Source organism: Lissotriton vulgaris, chromosome 3_1 (genome assembly GCF_964263255.1).
Source record: "Lissotriton vulgaris chromosome 3_1, aLisVul1.2, whole genome shotgun sequence".
Taxonomy (NCBI): Eukaryota; Metazoa; Chordata; class Amphibia; order Caudata; family Salamandridae; genus Lissotriton; species Lissotriton vulgaris.
In genome coordinates, this window is record NC_141689.1 from 1,708,181,984 (window position 1) to 1,708,197,827 (window position 15,844).

Below are 15,844 nucleotides of genomic sequence, written 5' to 3' on the forward strand. Positions count from 1 at the left end.
AATATTCAACCTGAAAAGATGTATGGGCACTGCAGTCCCACGAGAAGGTACTGGTGGAGAGATAGATGCCCTGGGTGTTGGTTGAGGTGCGAATGGAGCAGAATAATTAGAATGTGCTATTGGTGAGAGAGATACAGCAGGTGATTGTGGAGGTACTGATGACCAGAAGAAGTCAAAGATGTTGCATTAACTGAAGAAGTGGCCACTGCCAATGTTTCTGATTTCGGCTTCTTCTATCTTCTTCTGATGCCTTCCTTCTGCACATACCAACCTGGTGGAATGTATAGCCTGTAGATGTTTTCTCTTTCCTGTGGTACCGAATCAGAATTGTTTAATGTTCACATGGGAAATAACTCAGCCCTCTACCATGCACAGTCTTCTCATTAAAAAATGTCAATGGAGACAGCATGAGTTTTTCTATGAATGCTAAGATTAACATGCTATAGGTGATGTAATATGAAAGGGTATATGCAGTGCCTAGTGGTAGGCGTGAGTTATAGTTAATCTAGCGAGCTCACAACACTCTGTACAGAGGTACATGTGTTATAGTACGTTTTAGGCAAGGCACACATTATAACTTCATGCTATAACTATAAATTTAGAACTATACCTTTTGAATTTTTTTATGTTTGTGTAGTTTAAGTTGGTTTTGTTTAGAAATAATACGCAACATTTTCCTCTCTATGAATAAAAATAAACCTTTCTGGTGTTTTATTATATATATTTATATATCCAACATGACATAGGCACCAGAGCTCTATTTCTGTATTTTAGTGTTTATTTCCAGGTCCAGCAGTAACAGCATGCATATCTGTATAACGTCCTCCATTCTCCTAATGCAAATTGGCTCATGCTGAGTCTTAATCACAGGTGAAGCGAGTTGCAGATTACAAGCAACAACGTGGTTTTAATTGTGGGCCCCACTCTGCCCAACGAGTCCAAAAATACAATTCCCAGCTTTATAGAGATATGGAACTGGAGTATTTTCTTCTGGTTAATTACTAAGAGGCATATCATCAAGGGCTGAATATATAATTATCGCCGCTTTAGCATACGTTTTCGGGTGAAAAGCGGCGATAATTATATTGCATTATTTGCAAGGACACGCTAGCGTGTATTTCCTTGCTTCAGCTCCCGTTTTGTTCACACTCGCCTTGCATCTTTAATGAGATGCATAGGAGGCGTGCCTAACAAAACACCATGGGAAAATATCGCTACCCCAGCTTCATGCTATCATCAACGAGGTGTAGCGATATTTTAAATCCTGTTAACTATGCCTTAACGCAGGAATTTAACATCAGTTAAATTCCTGACTAAGGCATAGCTAACATGGGAGGTGGATTAAAGTGATACTACCACAGGGCATATCACCAAGGCTACCTCCATTTTGGGTGCAACATCGCTGGTTTTCCTACGATTTTGGCCCATTTCCCTGGCATATTATTGTCCTGGAGTAACGTGTTGTTAATAACGCGTTACCAGGGCGATAAATTCCTGCGATAGACAACGCTAAATAAACAAGCGCTAAGCGTGCTTTGCGTTTATTTATTGCTGTCCTAGTAAATATGCCCCTAGGAATTTTTTTTATTGGTCAAATGTCCAGTACGTATTCTACATTATATCTGCATAATAGACCACAAGCAAATGTTTTCTGTGAACCTATGTGAATGTTGGCAATGTAACTGTTCCTTGTGCATCTTTATCCATAAACCTGTGATATTATGAATTTTCCTATATAGAAGATCACAAAGAGGTAAATCTCAACAAAACAAGGATACTTTCTCTTAACTATATGGAATAAGTTGTTCTTTGTTTAGTTTAGAGGTCCTCATATGTTCACTGTGCCACTGGATTCAAGCTAGCCTGGCTGATGAAGGCTGATTAGCCAGAAACCGTTGCCAGGATGCTTGTTTCCGGTCCAGGGAAGACATGGCTTGGTAGTTCGGGCTGAACTTTTCCCATGAGGCACAGGGTAAGACTGATTTGCATGTGGCTATGTCTGTACTAGGGTGGCGGAGTGAGCTAAAGAATGATGATGGATTAAACCCAGATCTGTGACTGGGGGTGAGTGCTTGCAATGTTCAACAGTCCTTCCATCGTCCCATATAGTTATGCTTTGTTTGCCCTAAGTTGGCAGGTTATGCCCAGATGTGGTTCCCTTGCTCACTTTGCCACTGGATTCTAGCTAGCCTGGCTGATGATGGCTGATTAGCTAGAAACCGGTCCCAGGATGCTTGTTTCCGGTCCAGGGAAGACATGGCTTGGCAGTTCAGGCTGGACTGCTCCCATGTGGCACCGGGTCAGACTGATTTGCATATGGCCATGTCTGAACTGGGGTGGCGGAGTGAGCAAAAGAATGATGATGGATTAAACCCAGATCTGTGACTGGGGGTGAGTGCTTGCAATGTTTAACACTCCGTCCATCATCCCGTTTGGTTTTGCTCATATAACGCAGCAACAAGAATGCGCGTAACCAGCATCCTGTTGGTTTTTACATACCGCTATGTGAGGCCACCAATCTCTTCTCTCATACACCTCCCCCCATGTCCCCACAGTGAGTGCCTTTCTCAGGTCACTTGCAGACCTGCACTATTATTAGAACACAGGGTATTAGGGAGGGGCTTGAGGGAGGTCCACAGATCTCAAAAGGGTATGGGGTATGGGGTGCACTTGGTCTGCATTATTCCATATCCCACCTCCTCAGCAACAGCCTCCCAGGGAAAATAATGGAGTCAATAAAATGAGGTAACCATGTGAATAGCAGGTAGATGTGGCATCCCTGGATGGCATCCATGATTTGAATCCTTTGTTCACTTTACATGGGTACACACTGTCTGTGTCCACTGAGCATCCCAGATCAGAATGGTACCAATAAGTAACTGGTGTAAATAAATATCAGAAAAATTGGAACATCTGCAGCTAAAGCTTACCTTTTCCATTAATGGCTCTTAAATGTGTGGCCTCTTCTTCTGATGGACAGTGGATTACAGAGGCACTTTTAGTGCTGGGGTGATGGCCCCACCCCCTTGGGCTCTGTTATGCAGTCTGGCATCCTGGTGAATGTCCTGGAAGAAAACGGGGTCACCAGGCACAGGTGAGGTCAAAAGAAGCTACTGACCACAAGCGCAGGTAGTGTATTGTCCTGCATAGCGGGATAGCAGAGGCTCTTTTAGTGTTCGGGTGATGGCCTGGTTCTCTTGGATTCCTTCTAGAAGTTGCACATCCTAGAGCATATCCTGGTGGTAAATGGGGTCCCTAGATACTGCATAGGTCAAAAGGGCATTTGGGCATTTCTTAACCTTGATTTACCAAATGTGGATATTATGTGGATTGGCCAGAGAGGATTGAGATGTCACCAATTGATGCCATTGGTAAAATCCTTGATGCATCTCCCACACCCTGACCTCATAATTGTGCACTGTGGTGGCAATGACCTAGGCACTTTGACTGGGGTAGGTCTGGAAATGCTTTTAAAGGACACCTTTGGGCAATTGATGTAACTTTTTCCACAAACTGCCTTGGTATATTCTAATATATGCCAAAGGCAAAAATGGAACTGGTCCAACCAATATTGTCCACAGATTGAGAAAGCAAGGAAACATGTGAATAAGTCTGTTTCTGCTTTCCTCAGTTTCTATGGTATGGGTTCTGTATACCACAACAACTTGTGTTACAACATGCAAGGCATCTATAGGAGAGATGGTGTACATTTTACAGATGAGGGAACAAAGTCTTCCTTTTAAACTGTAGACTCTGCATCAGTACTTACTTGTAGGTACAAAAAACACTCAAAGAACACAACGGATCTTTTTAGAGCCACCCAACATCTAAAAACACAAACTTGTTATTTGAATGTATTTATTTTGTTTTTATTTTTACGTGCACACACTGTGTGCGCATCTCGTGAATTAAAAACCTTCAGGGGTCCTTCAGGGACCCCCTGAGAAGGCCTAGGGGGTCAGGGAAAGTCTACCCTGCCTTCTTTACCACGTTCTCCGTTTTCATTTTTAACTAGAGACAAACTAAACTCCTGAGGCGGAAGCCGGGAGATAGCGAAACCTGTGATTTCTTTTAAATTGTGTATTTTGACTGTGTTTTACTCACTTGTTCCCACTTCTGGGCACTTGCATTGTAAAAACTTCCAAGGCTCTAGCAGTCCCGCGCAGCTGATTGTAAGAGCTGCAGCGGTACCACAACATCCTCGCCGCCGCCATTGTCCAGAGGCCACTGGCCACGCCCCCGCAAACAGGACACGCCCCCGCCAAAACCTTTCAATCGCGCTATGCGAGCGCGTAGTAGAGACAAACTAAACTCCTGAGGCGGAAGCCGGGAGATAGCGAAACCTGTGATTTCTTTTAAATTGTGTATTTTTAATGTATTTTACTCACTCGTTCCCCCTTCTGGGCACTTGCATTGTAAAAACTTCCAAGGCTCTAGCAGTCCCGCGCAGCTGATTGTAAGAGCTGCAGCGGTACCACAACATCCTCGCTGCCGCCATTGTCCAGAGGCCACTGGCCGCTCCCCCCTCAAACAGGCCACGCCCCGCCAAAACCTTTAAATCGCGCTGAATGCGAGCGCGTAGTAGAGACAAACTAAACTCCTGAGGCGGAAGCCGGGAGATAGCGAAACCTGTGATTTCTTTTAAATTGTGTATTTTGACTGCATTTTACTCACTTGTTCCCCCTTCTGGGCACTTGCATTGTAAAAACTTCCAAGGCTCTAGCAGTCCCGCGCAGCTGATTGTAAGAGCTGCAGCAGGACCACAACATCCTCGCCGCCGCCATTGTTCAGAGGCCACTGGCCATGCCCCCTCAAACAGGCCACGCCCCTCCCTTACTTCCCTTCCTATTAATAATGTGCTTTCCCGGTACGTGTAGCGGACGGGCGCAGCGGGCGCGCCATCAGCGCGCCGGAGGCACGCCTAAGGCAAGCCCGTCTGCGCCCGTCCGTGCCCGTCTGGGCCCAGGGACCATACCCCCTGGTCAAACGGCACGTCCTCGACTATGCTATGACGCTGATCAAATTTTCGCTCTCAATCCTAATTCGGACCAGCCGACAGCCACTTTCAATTTGTTAGATCATTTCCCACAATGCTGCCCCCACTGCTTCTTCCATCTGGATACTCCACAACGATGCCGTAGTCAAACTTCCCGAGCAGCAACCCTTTCTCCCTCAAGCTACACTTTCCTCAGCTTGAATTGCCACATATACATCCACTCCAAACCTGATACTTACTCACAGAAAAGGGATTGGAAAAAGTTCGACCCTGATGTTTTTAATACTATCCTATCTGATCTTAAGCCAGAGAATTTATTTACGTCTAATGATATGGATGTGATGGCCAGTGCTGCAAACGATTGGCTCTCGGAAGCCTTAAATATCTGTCTCCCCACTACCCGCAAGAAAGGGATTACTCACAAAGCACCCGCCCCTTGGTACAATGAGTCGCTTCGCTTGCACAAATCAAAATGTAAGAAATTAGAACGCTTATGGAGGAAAGATTACTCTCTTACATCTGGTACCGCCTATAAAACTGAGCTGAAATGCTATCATAAGGCGTGTGCTACAACCAGAGCCATCCACTTCAACAAATCCATAAATGAAGCAATAAATAAATCAAAAACCCTGTTCAATGTGGTGAAGGAGCTCACCGGTTCTCAGACCATGGCTACACTTCCCCAACTATCCAACGCGAAATGCGATGAGCTTGCCCAGTACTTCACTTCCAAAATCACAAATATACATCAGGATATCCTTGCTCAAATCAAAATACCTGTTTCCTCCACTTCCCCTCAGACTAGGAACGTGCCCACCAACTCTTCTGGGTCACCTTTGCCACTACTGCTGTTGTGGCCTGATCTCTACTCGGAAACTCTTTCAGAAACACTGAGCAAAATTAAATCAGGATCCCCGCTGGACCCATTGCCTGCCCCTATTCTGTGTTTTCTGAACCCTTCACATCTATCCACCATCTGCAAGATGCTAAACCACTCACTCGATACTGCTATTGTTCCTAGCTGTTGAAAACATGCCATGGTTACCCCGTTATTGAAGAAACCACAGGCGGATCCCAAAATAACCGCCAATTATCGTCCCATTTCTTTACTACCGGCATTCTCGAAAGTCTTGGAATGACATATCCACATCCATCTTTCAAAATTTGTGACAAACAACAATCTGTTACATCCTTCTCAATCGGGATTTCGCCCCGGTTTCTCTACGGAGACGACCCTGTTGGGCGTTACAGATAACTTGCGTCTCCTCTTGGATCGAGGAGAAACAGTTGCGCTGATCTTGCTCGATCTCAGCGCAGCTTTTGATACTGTGCTACACAGTATCCTTCTAAAAATACCTTGCTGCCATTGGCATTGGCAACAAAGCATTGGACTGGCTTGCATCTTTCTTGTCTGACCGCACTTTTCAAATTTTCTCTAAGTCATCATCCTCTAAGAGCCACTCCTCCCCCCATGGGGTACCCCAAGGGTCTATCCTTAGCCCTCTGCTTTTTAATTTGTATGTCACACCTTTGGCTTATGTTGCACAATGCTCGGGATTAAATCTTTTTTCGTATGCCGATGACTCACAAATTGTTTTTTCACTCTCTCAAATTGATCCCACAGCCCCCTCCCCTTTGCAAACTGGACTCAGCAAGATAGCTGAATGGATGAACAACAATTTACTTAAGTTAAACGGCGGGAAGCGGAGGTCCTGGTTCTTGGCAACAAACCCGATCTCTGGAACCTGACTCACTGGCCCACTTCCATGGGTCCCCTTCCAACTCCATCTGAACAAGTGCGAAACTTGGGAGTAATCATCGATAGGGGTCTTTCCATGAAAGATCAGGTCAACAGAGTCACAGCCATCTGTTTTACCATCCTACGGTGGCTGCGTAAAATCTTCTGGATGATCCCCAAAAACACCCACAGATCTGTCGTGAACGCCCTGGTGACCTACAGATTGGATTACGGCAACATGCTCTATCTGGGGTCTCCAAAGGCCGTCATACGTCGCCTTCAGCTAGTACAAAATGCTGCAGCTCGGCTTCTCTGTGGCTGACGTAAACGTGACCACATCACAGAACTCCTGAGAGAGCTACATTGGCTTCGTGTTGAAAACCGGATCAAGTTTAAAGCGCTGAGCTTTATGCACAAGATCAAAGCTGGATCAGCACCCCTCTATCTTCAGGCCCTTGTCAGTCCTTACCTTCCAGCTCGCTCTCTCCGTTCCTCATCTCACCATCTTTTCAATGTACCTAGGTTCAAACTTACCAGAATGGGCGGTAGCTCCTTTTCGAACTTAGGACCCAGACTGTGGAATTCATTTCCAATGGCCTTACGAATGGAAAACTGTCACACACGATTTCGCAGAGCAGTGAAGACCTGGCTCTTCGATCTCTAGTTCTTTTGCCTTATGTTGTCGTTCTGTCTCTTAGCGCCGGGAAACCCTTATGGGTAGCTGTTGCGCTTAACAAAATCAATTAATAAATAAATAAAATAAAACTCTCTTCTGAAACATCACAAAATGGCGGCTATGGGGTTCCGAGCACCATGTGCGCACCTCGCGATTTTAAAAAAATATATATATATTTTTTTTACCTTCAGGGGTCTTTCAGGGACCCCCTGAGAAGGCCTAGGGGGTCAGAGGGACTCTACCCTGCCTCCTTTACCACGTTATCTGCTTTCGTTTTTATCTCTCTTCTTAAACCACACAAAATGGCGGCTTTAGGGTGCGAGCACCGTGCGCGCACCTCGCAATTTAAAAATAAAAAAAATTTGACCTTCAGGGGTCCTTCAGGGACCCCTGAGAAGGCCTAGGGGTCAGGGAGACTCTACCCTGCCTCCTTTACCACGTTCTCTGCTTTCGTTTTTCACTCTCTTCTAAAATTACACAAAATGGCGGCTATAGGGTGCGAGCACCGTGCGCGCTCCTCGCGATTTAAAAACAAAATAATAATAATAATTTTTATCCTTCAGGGGTCCCACAAGGACCCCCTGAAAACACCTAGGAGGTCAGAAAGTCTCTACCCTACCCCTTTTTCACGCTTTCCACTTTTAGCCTCTGCCTCGGACAAAAAAATGGCGGCCAACACTTCCTAATTTCGACCGATTGGAATGTTGACACACGGCTGACAGCAAATCAGAATTCGGCTCGCGCACACATAGTTGTGCGCACGGTGTGCGCCTATAGATATATAAAATTTTTTTAACTTAATTTTTACAACAACTACTGAAGGGGTTTACACCATTTAAACAAAAGGGCGATCTGCGAAACAGACTCTACTATTTTGCCAAATTTCATGTAATTCCGTTCAGCCGTTCAGGCTGTAGCCGTGTCTAATCGTCCTATGGAAAACAACATGGGGAAAACACATTTTGGGACCCCCCTTTTTTCTCAGCCCCAACTTTACGAACCCCCCAAAACTTTCAGGGAAGGAGCGGAGTGGGCCATCTTCTTTGAGAAATTCGCGAAGATTCATCAACCAGCGCCAAAGTTATTACCAATAGAATGTTGCGGATTTTCTATGGAAACTAGGTACTAACTATAACTACCTTCTGGCGACCGCCAGTATGTAATATATATATATGTAGGCGCTGGAGGAGAGGCGTCCTGTAGGAGGCTAAGGCGATTGGCACTGACCAGTATGGGCGGAGCAGCAGTTCACGAAGCAGGTCACGGACGATATTTAAATCAGCATACTCACCTGCTTCCTGTTCGTCACACCCACGGCACTGAGGAAGGCTGATATGATGCCGAAATGCATTCGCCACTGCGGGTGTTTGTGAGACTTCTCTGCCGGTAATAGAGAAATAAAGCTGCCTTCCACGTTTCCCCTGTTGTGGCCTTGTCTTCTTTGGAAGAGTGTTCTAGATATATATATATATATATATATATATATATATATATATATATATATATATATATATATATATATATATATTCACTGAAAAAACCATAGGTTATAGACCATATATAGTTAGGAATTAGCATTTACAAAACCTTATTTTACTCACACAAAACCATTGAAATTTGCATATATAGTTAGTTGCACTAACTATATATCGTGCACCCGCAATCCACTGCTGATCATGCCACATATTACATCATTCATGACATGGTCAGTGACATCACTGATGACATCACTGATGACATCTCAAATATATATATTGGGCTACATTGGGCTATATATATGTTAGAGCCCAAATGTAGCCCAATGTAGCCCAATGTAGCCCAATGTAGCCCAAAGATGGCCACCAGAGACAAAAAAAAACAAATGTAGCCCAAATATCAGCCAGATGTAGCCCAACTATAGCCCAGTGACAGAATGTCCCATTGTGTTCTAAAGAACAACTAGAGCACTAACAGTCTTACTTATGACAAAAGTATGGCACACCTGAAGTCATCTTGATTGGAATAAAGTGTTAACACTTAAAACATTTAATTTGAAAAGGAACAAAATGAGGGGTTTCATTTTGCCATAGAAATGTTACATATATATATATATATATTCACTGAAAAAACCATAGGTTATAGACCATATATAGTTAGGAATTAGCATTTACAAAACCTTGAAAATTCACTGAAAAAACCATGGGTTATAGACCATATATAGTTAGGAATTAGCATTTACAAAACCTTATTTTACTCACACAAAACCATTGAAATTTCATATATAGTTAGTTGCACTAACTATATATCGTGCATCCGCAATCCACTGTTGATCATGTCACATATTACATCATTCATGACATGATCAGTGACATCACTGATGACATCACTGATGACATCACTGATGACATCTCAAATGACATCACTGATGACATCACTGATGACAACATCCAGTGACTGTATGTTTCTGAAAAGTCAAAATATGTCTTACATATTGAAGAATGAGTGGATGTATAAGTGTCTGGATGAAGGATTTAGTAGGTGCATGACTGACTGTATGAGTGAGTGATTAAATGTGTCTCACTGAGTGCATGGGTTAGTGACTAAACTGTCTTAATTTGTGCATCATTATGTCTGTTGTTCTGTAAACTGCTGCATGTGTTGATCAGTAGCTTTATGATTAAGTATATGGTTATTGATTGGTTGCCCAAGTATTTGTATGGGAGACCGAGTGTGTGTGTGGGTGGCTGGGAGGTGTATGACTCTGTGCATAGATGTGTGAGCAGTTGATTCACTAGATGTATGGGTTAAAAAGTGCATGTGGAAACAGCTGTATGGGCGGTTGACTGTGTGCATGAGTGTATTGGTGAGTGAATGGATATCTCAGTGCTACATGTCAAAGTAAGTACATATGTAAAACACAGTACATGTGAAAGTTGACATATATAAATAACTGTGCATAAGAGCCAGTGAATTTGTGAGTGGCTGTATGGATCATTGTGAACTTGTATCAGGGATTGTATAAGAGAGTAAATATGTGTTAGTATATGTTTGAATAAGTAAGGTGTGTATAACTGTATAGTTGAGGAAATGGAAGTGTGATTGATTCTTTGCATGACTGACTAGGTGTGTGAGTAACTCCATGGATGAGTGACAGTCTGTGAGTGTCTATTTACTCTGAGTGTATCTAAGATTATATTAGAGTCTGAAGAGGTTCACCGTATTATCACATGAATGATGTCATCAGTGATGTGATCAGTAATGTCAAATGAGATGTCATCAGTGATGTCATCAGTGATGTTATTTGAGATGTCATCAGTGATGTCATCAGTGATGTCATCAGTGAAGTCACTGATCATGTCATGAATGATGTAATATGTGACATGATCAGCAGTGGATTGCGGGTGCGCGATATATAGTTAGTGCAACTAACTATATATGAAATTTCAATGGTTTTGTGTGAGTAAAATAAGGTTTTGTAAATGCTAATTCCTAAATATATATGGTCTATAACCCATGGTTTTTTCAGTGAATTTTCAAGGTTTTGTAAATGCTAATTCCTAACTATGGGGGTCATTAGGATGGAGGATTTTCCGCATCCTCCGGGCCGGCGGAAGCCACCGCCGGCCCGGAGGATGCGGAAAATCCTCTGCGGACCCACCAGGACCCACCGCCACATTAGGATGGCTGGTGGGTCATGGTTTAGGTCCGCAGCTTTTCCGCCGCGGCTGGCTTACAACCGCGGCGGAAAAGCACTAAAATGGTGAAGGTGTCTCTTAGACACCTTCAGCCAGATTAGGATGTGCATGGAAACATGCTTTTCCGCGGCGGCTTTTCTGCCGTGGAAAAGCATGTGTAACTGCACTGCAGGGGCCCATTGCGGGCCCCCTAGGTGTAGTGGGGGGTGGGGGGTGCACATGGGGGGTACCTATGGTACCCCCCTGCATTTGCGTGCACAATGCAGCAGGCACCGCGCGGTGCCTGCCGCTTTGTGCACGCAAATGCTGTGCATGCATTTTTAGCATTGCTGCGGGTGCAGCTTGAAGCTCCACCCGCAGCAATGTTAAAAATAGAGGATGTGACCGCCACCCTGGCGGTCACATCCTAATCTGCACAGAGGGAACGCCGCAGCCCATGCGGACGTTCCCTCATGCTCTGGGGTCGCGGACGGACTCAAGTCCGTCCGCGATCCTAATGACCCCCTATATATGGTCTATAACCTATGGTTTTTTCAGTGAATTTCAATGTTTTTTTAATAGCAAATATCAAAAGCTTTAAAATGTCAAGTACGTGGTAGGTAAAAACATTTTCGTGTTTATGCACGCTGATGTGCTTTGAACGCTGCCCCCCCCTCCTCTTTTCTTTTAGGAGTATTCTCTCTTTGCAGATAGTGAAGGGTAGGTAACGCAGGCCTTTGCCCCCGTTGTAATCCGTCGTGCCTGCTTCCCTCTCCATTTGATTGATTGTTATCCTAGCATTTATTGTTTTGGAATTGGTTCTCTTTGGTTCATTCTCTATTTACAAACAAGCACAGAGTCGCAATACTCTGTTTAGTCTTTGCAGATAGTGAAAAATCGTTAAAAAAACAAAAGGAATCAAGCAAAATCAGTAGGCCACTAATGGGATCTCTTTTTGACCTCGCTAAAATAGAAACATTATGAACAACCCCTCATGAGAAATACGAAACTAGTGAGAGGAACTGAGCTCGACACCATGATGGCTGCAAGACAGCTCGGCTCCGCTGCCCACCCCACCCAAAATACCGACAAACCCTATGCAAATATTATAAATATATACAACACACCAGCAAAGTAACAGGGTAAAACGTTTTATTAAATAACTATTTACATGGCAGCCCGCTGCAACATCGATCCAAACAAGCCTTTGTATTTGGGGCTCAAAATCAACAAGTAACAGGGTAAAACGTTTTATTAAATATCTATTTACATGGCAGCCTGCTGCAACATCGATCCAAACAAGCCTCTGTGTTTGTGGCTCAAATTCAACCATCAATAGTAAGATTTTCATAGGTGAGTGTAGGTTCATGGTTTTCCATCCACAGACTAAAAGCCTGGAGTGGGAGTGAAAGAACAATAACTAGGTAAGAAGGAAAGCAGAGGTTGTGGGAAGGACTCTGGATATGGTATGTTGCTTGGTCCCTGAGATGCTTCGATGTCACTGCCTTGCACAAATGGCATAAGTCCTGGATGTTGGGTGCCATAGTTGAGGGTTCCGAGCAGCGCTTGTAACACTGTCTGAAGCTTATTTGCACCTGCTGCAGCTTCACTATTCTCAAAGTAAGTGGGGGCTGTTTGTGGACCTGACTGCATTGGAAAACAATGTGATGCGGTGCCTCCCTGAACCGCTTGACGGAGGCCCCCGAGATAATTGCGCCTGCTCCACACCTTGTCCCACAATCCGTTTGACCTGAAGACACGTCCTGCGGTGCCCTGGTCCGACCATCACATATACCTGCGCCAGGAGACGGCGTGGGGTGCACTAGAAGGGAGAGGCGGCGCGAACGAGCCTCCCCCACCTCCCCAGGTGGAGGTTTCTCAGCTACACCCCAGCGCTTCACTCGACCAGCTGACTTGCACCCACTCTTGCGACACAGTGCCTCGCTCGGCCAGCTGAATTGCGCCTGCTCTTGCTATTACAACGTCTCAACCGCCATCCAACGGAATTGCACCCAAAGTTGCGGTACAGAGACAGGCGACTGCTACGGAGCTCTCGAAATGGCGGTCGGCTCCACAGACTTGGGCCTGGCCTGCAAAGATGGCTATGGGCAACCGTGGAACTCAGACGCTTGACTGCTAGGGCATGGGCCCCATTCCCAAAAGAGTCCCCTCAGCCTTGAAGATTCTACAACAGTCACCGGGACCCCCGACTCCCGTAGACTTCCGGTGGGGAGCGACTGCCATGATTGCTCGCGGAATGGCCACGACGTAGCCACAAGATGGTGGTGCTCTCACGCTTCAGTCTGAAACATCCAGAAACACTGTAGACTACCAATTCGATCAGTTCCGGTGGAGCCCCAACGTGACCCGGTAGAGAAGAACTTGCCCTCCCCTCTTTGACTGATGGTTCTTGTTGCCTGTCCCTTCTGTTGTCATTTAACAGAACTTTTTGAACTGCTGAAAGGGGTTGTGTTCCGCCCGCTGGTTGGCGGAGACATTTTGACTACATTCTGGACCTGCGTTGTCGCGTAATGCATCATATGACGCGCCACGTTAGCGCACCCGGAAGTGCTCCGGTGCGTGAGGCGCAGCTTCCCGGAAGCGATCCAGGGCGCGGCGCGCAGCGCGTAATGTAAGCATACCAGGTCATGTGACTTGTTAATAAAACTTTTCATTGGTTCATTTTACTTTTGTTTTTCTAATGATGGAAGGCTTGGTCATATGACCTAAAAATAACACTTTTCATTACTTTCGAACATTTTTTTTTCCCAAATGATGAAAGCCCCACCATTTTTTTTCTCACTCAGACTTGTAAAGCAAAGGACCCAGATGCATTTACAGTTTATCACTAACAATGTTCCAGGCTAATGTATTTTCCCGGGAAATTTACAACTGTCCTGCAAGTAAAATATTCCTATTTCGAGAAAAAGGGCGTTTCTTCGTCCCATGAGGGAGCCGTTGAACAAAAGAGGCTCGACCTGCTGTCTTAGTTGCTGATAGGCATGAATATCGGATTCTTATCGATCACTTTATGTTGCAGGAGTGGAAAACACAACAGCCCTTGACCATTTATCTTTACTGCTTTCCTGTGTATTATACCTTTTAACCGTCTTGTAATCGGGCTGCTTTATTTCACTTGCCTTTTACTGATTCGAAAACAGTGGCTATTATTCAAAACTTTACCAATCTAGGTACTACTACCATGTTTTGTTTTAAAAACCTTTATTGTGAAAATGTCAGTATACAAATACGGGCCTATAACCACGTGGGCCGGCCACGGAGCAAACTGTAATCGTATATGATGAGGGGACATTTACACTGTAGAAGAACGTAACGGGCGGGCCATAAGGTTGCAAGAACTAAGGTGTCTAACAGTTGCGGAATCGGTGGACATACATTTTATAATTAAAGTACGACAGGGCCAGTTACAATAAAATTATCTAAATATACATTTGCGGGCAAGTACCATGGGTGACGTTAATTCGAACTTTCAATAGTACAGTAATCAATAACACATCAGAACTTAATATCAATAGGGATGTCCAAATGTTCAATCATTACTCGTCCCCGCCCGCCATGTGCTTCAAAACTGCATACGTATCTCGTGATATCAAGGTTGGGCAACCAGTACACAACAAGGAGTTACGAGTCCCATTTATACCGGCGCCATTTTGGGCGAGGCCGGGCAGGTCCAGGATATAGTCAAAATGTCTCCACCAACCACGGTCGGACCAGAACACCTTTCGGCAGTCCAAAAAGGTTCCGTTAAATGACAACAGAAGAGATAGGCAACAAGAACAATCAGTCAAAAGAGGGGACGCTTTCGGGAATGGGGCCCATGCCCTAGCAGGCAAGCGTCCGAGTTCCAAGGTGTCCCAGGGCCATTTTAGTGGACCAGGCCCAAATCCAAAGAGCCGGCCGCCATTTTGAGAGTCCTGTTGCAGCCGCCTATCGCTGCACCGCAAGAGTGGGCGCAATTCAGCTGGATGGTGGGCGAGACGCTGTAGCCGCAAGAGCGGGCGCAACTCAGCTGGATGGCGGGTGAGGCACTGTGCCGCAAGAGCGGGCGGAACTCAGCTGGATGGCGGGTGAGGCACTGTGCCGCAAGAGCGGGCGGAACTCAGCTGGATAGCGAGTGAAACGCCAAGGGGCGCCCCACTGCAGCTGAGGAGCCTCCACCTGGGGAGGCGGGAGAGGCCCGTTCGCGCCGCCTCCTCCCCCCCCGGGGCACCCCACACCGTCTTTCGGCACAGCATTGTAGGATGGCCACACCAGTGCGGCAACTTGCTGGACACCACCTCGGTGCCATCCGGATCTCGGCGCGTTGTGCTGCCTTCGGCCTACTGTAGCAGCAAGTGCAGGCGCAACTCAGCTGGACAGCGAGTGAAATGCTAAGGGGCGCCCACTGCAGATGAGGTGCCTCCACCTGGGGAGCCGGGAGAGGCCCGTTCGCGCCGCCTCCCCCCCCCCCGGGCACCCCACGCCGTCTTTCTGCGCAGCATTGTAGGATGGCCACACCAGTGCGGTAACTTGCTGGACACCACCTCGGTGCCATCCGGATCTCGGCGCGTTGTGCTGCCTTCGGCCTATTCGCACATCGGTCCGCTACTGACGCCGCCTCACAGGCCAACGGATTTTGTAGGCTTTTTATAGCCCAAAGCCGCATAACAGGTCATGTGACTTGTTTATAAAACTTTTCATTGGTTCATTTTACTTTTGGTTTCCTAATGATGGAAGGCTTGATCATATGACCTAAAAATAACACTTTTCATTGGATTGAA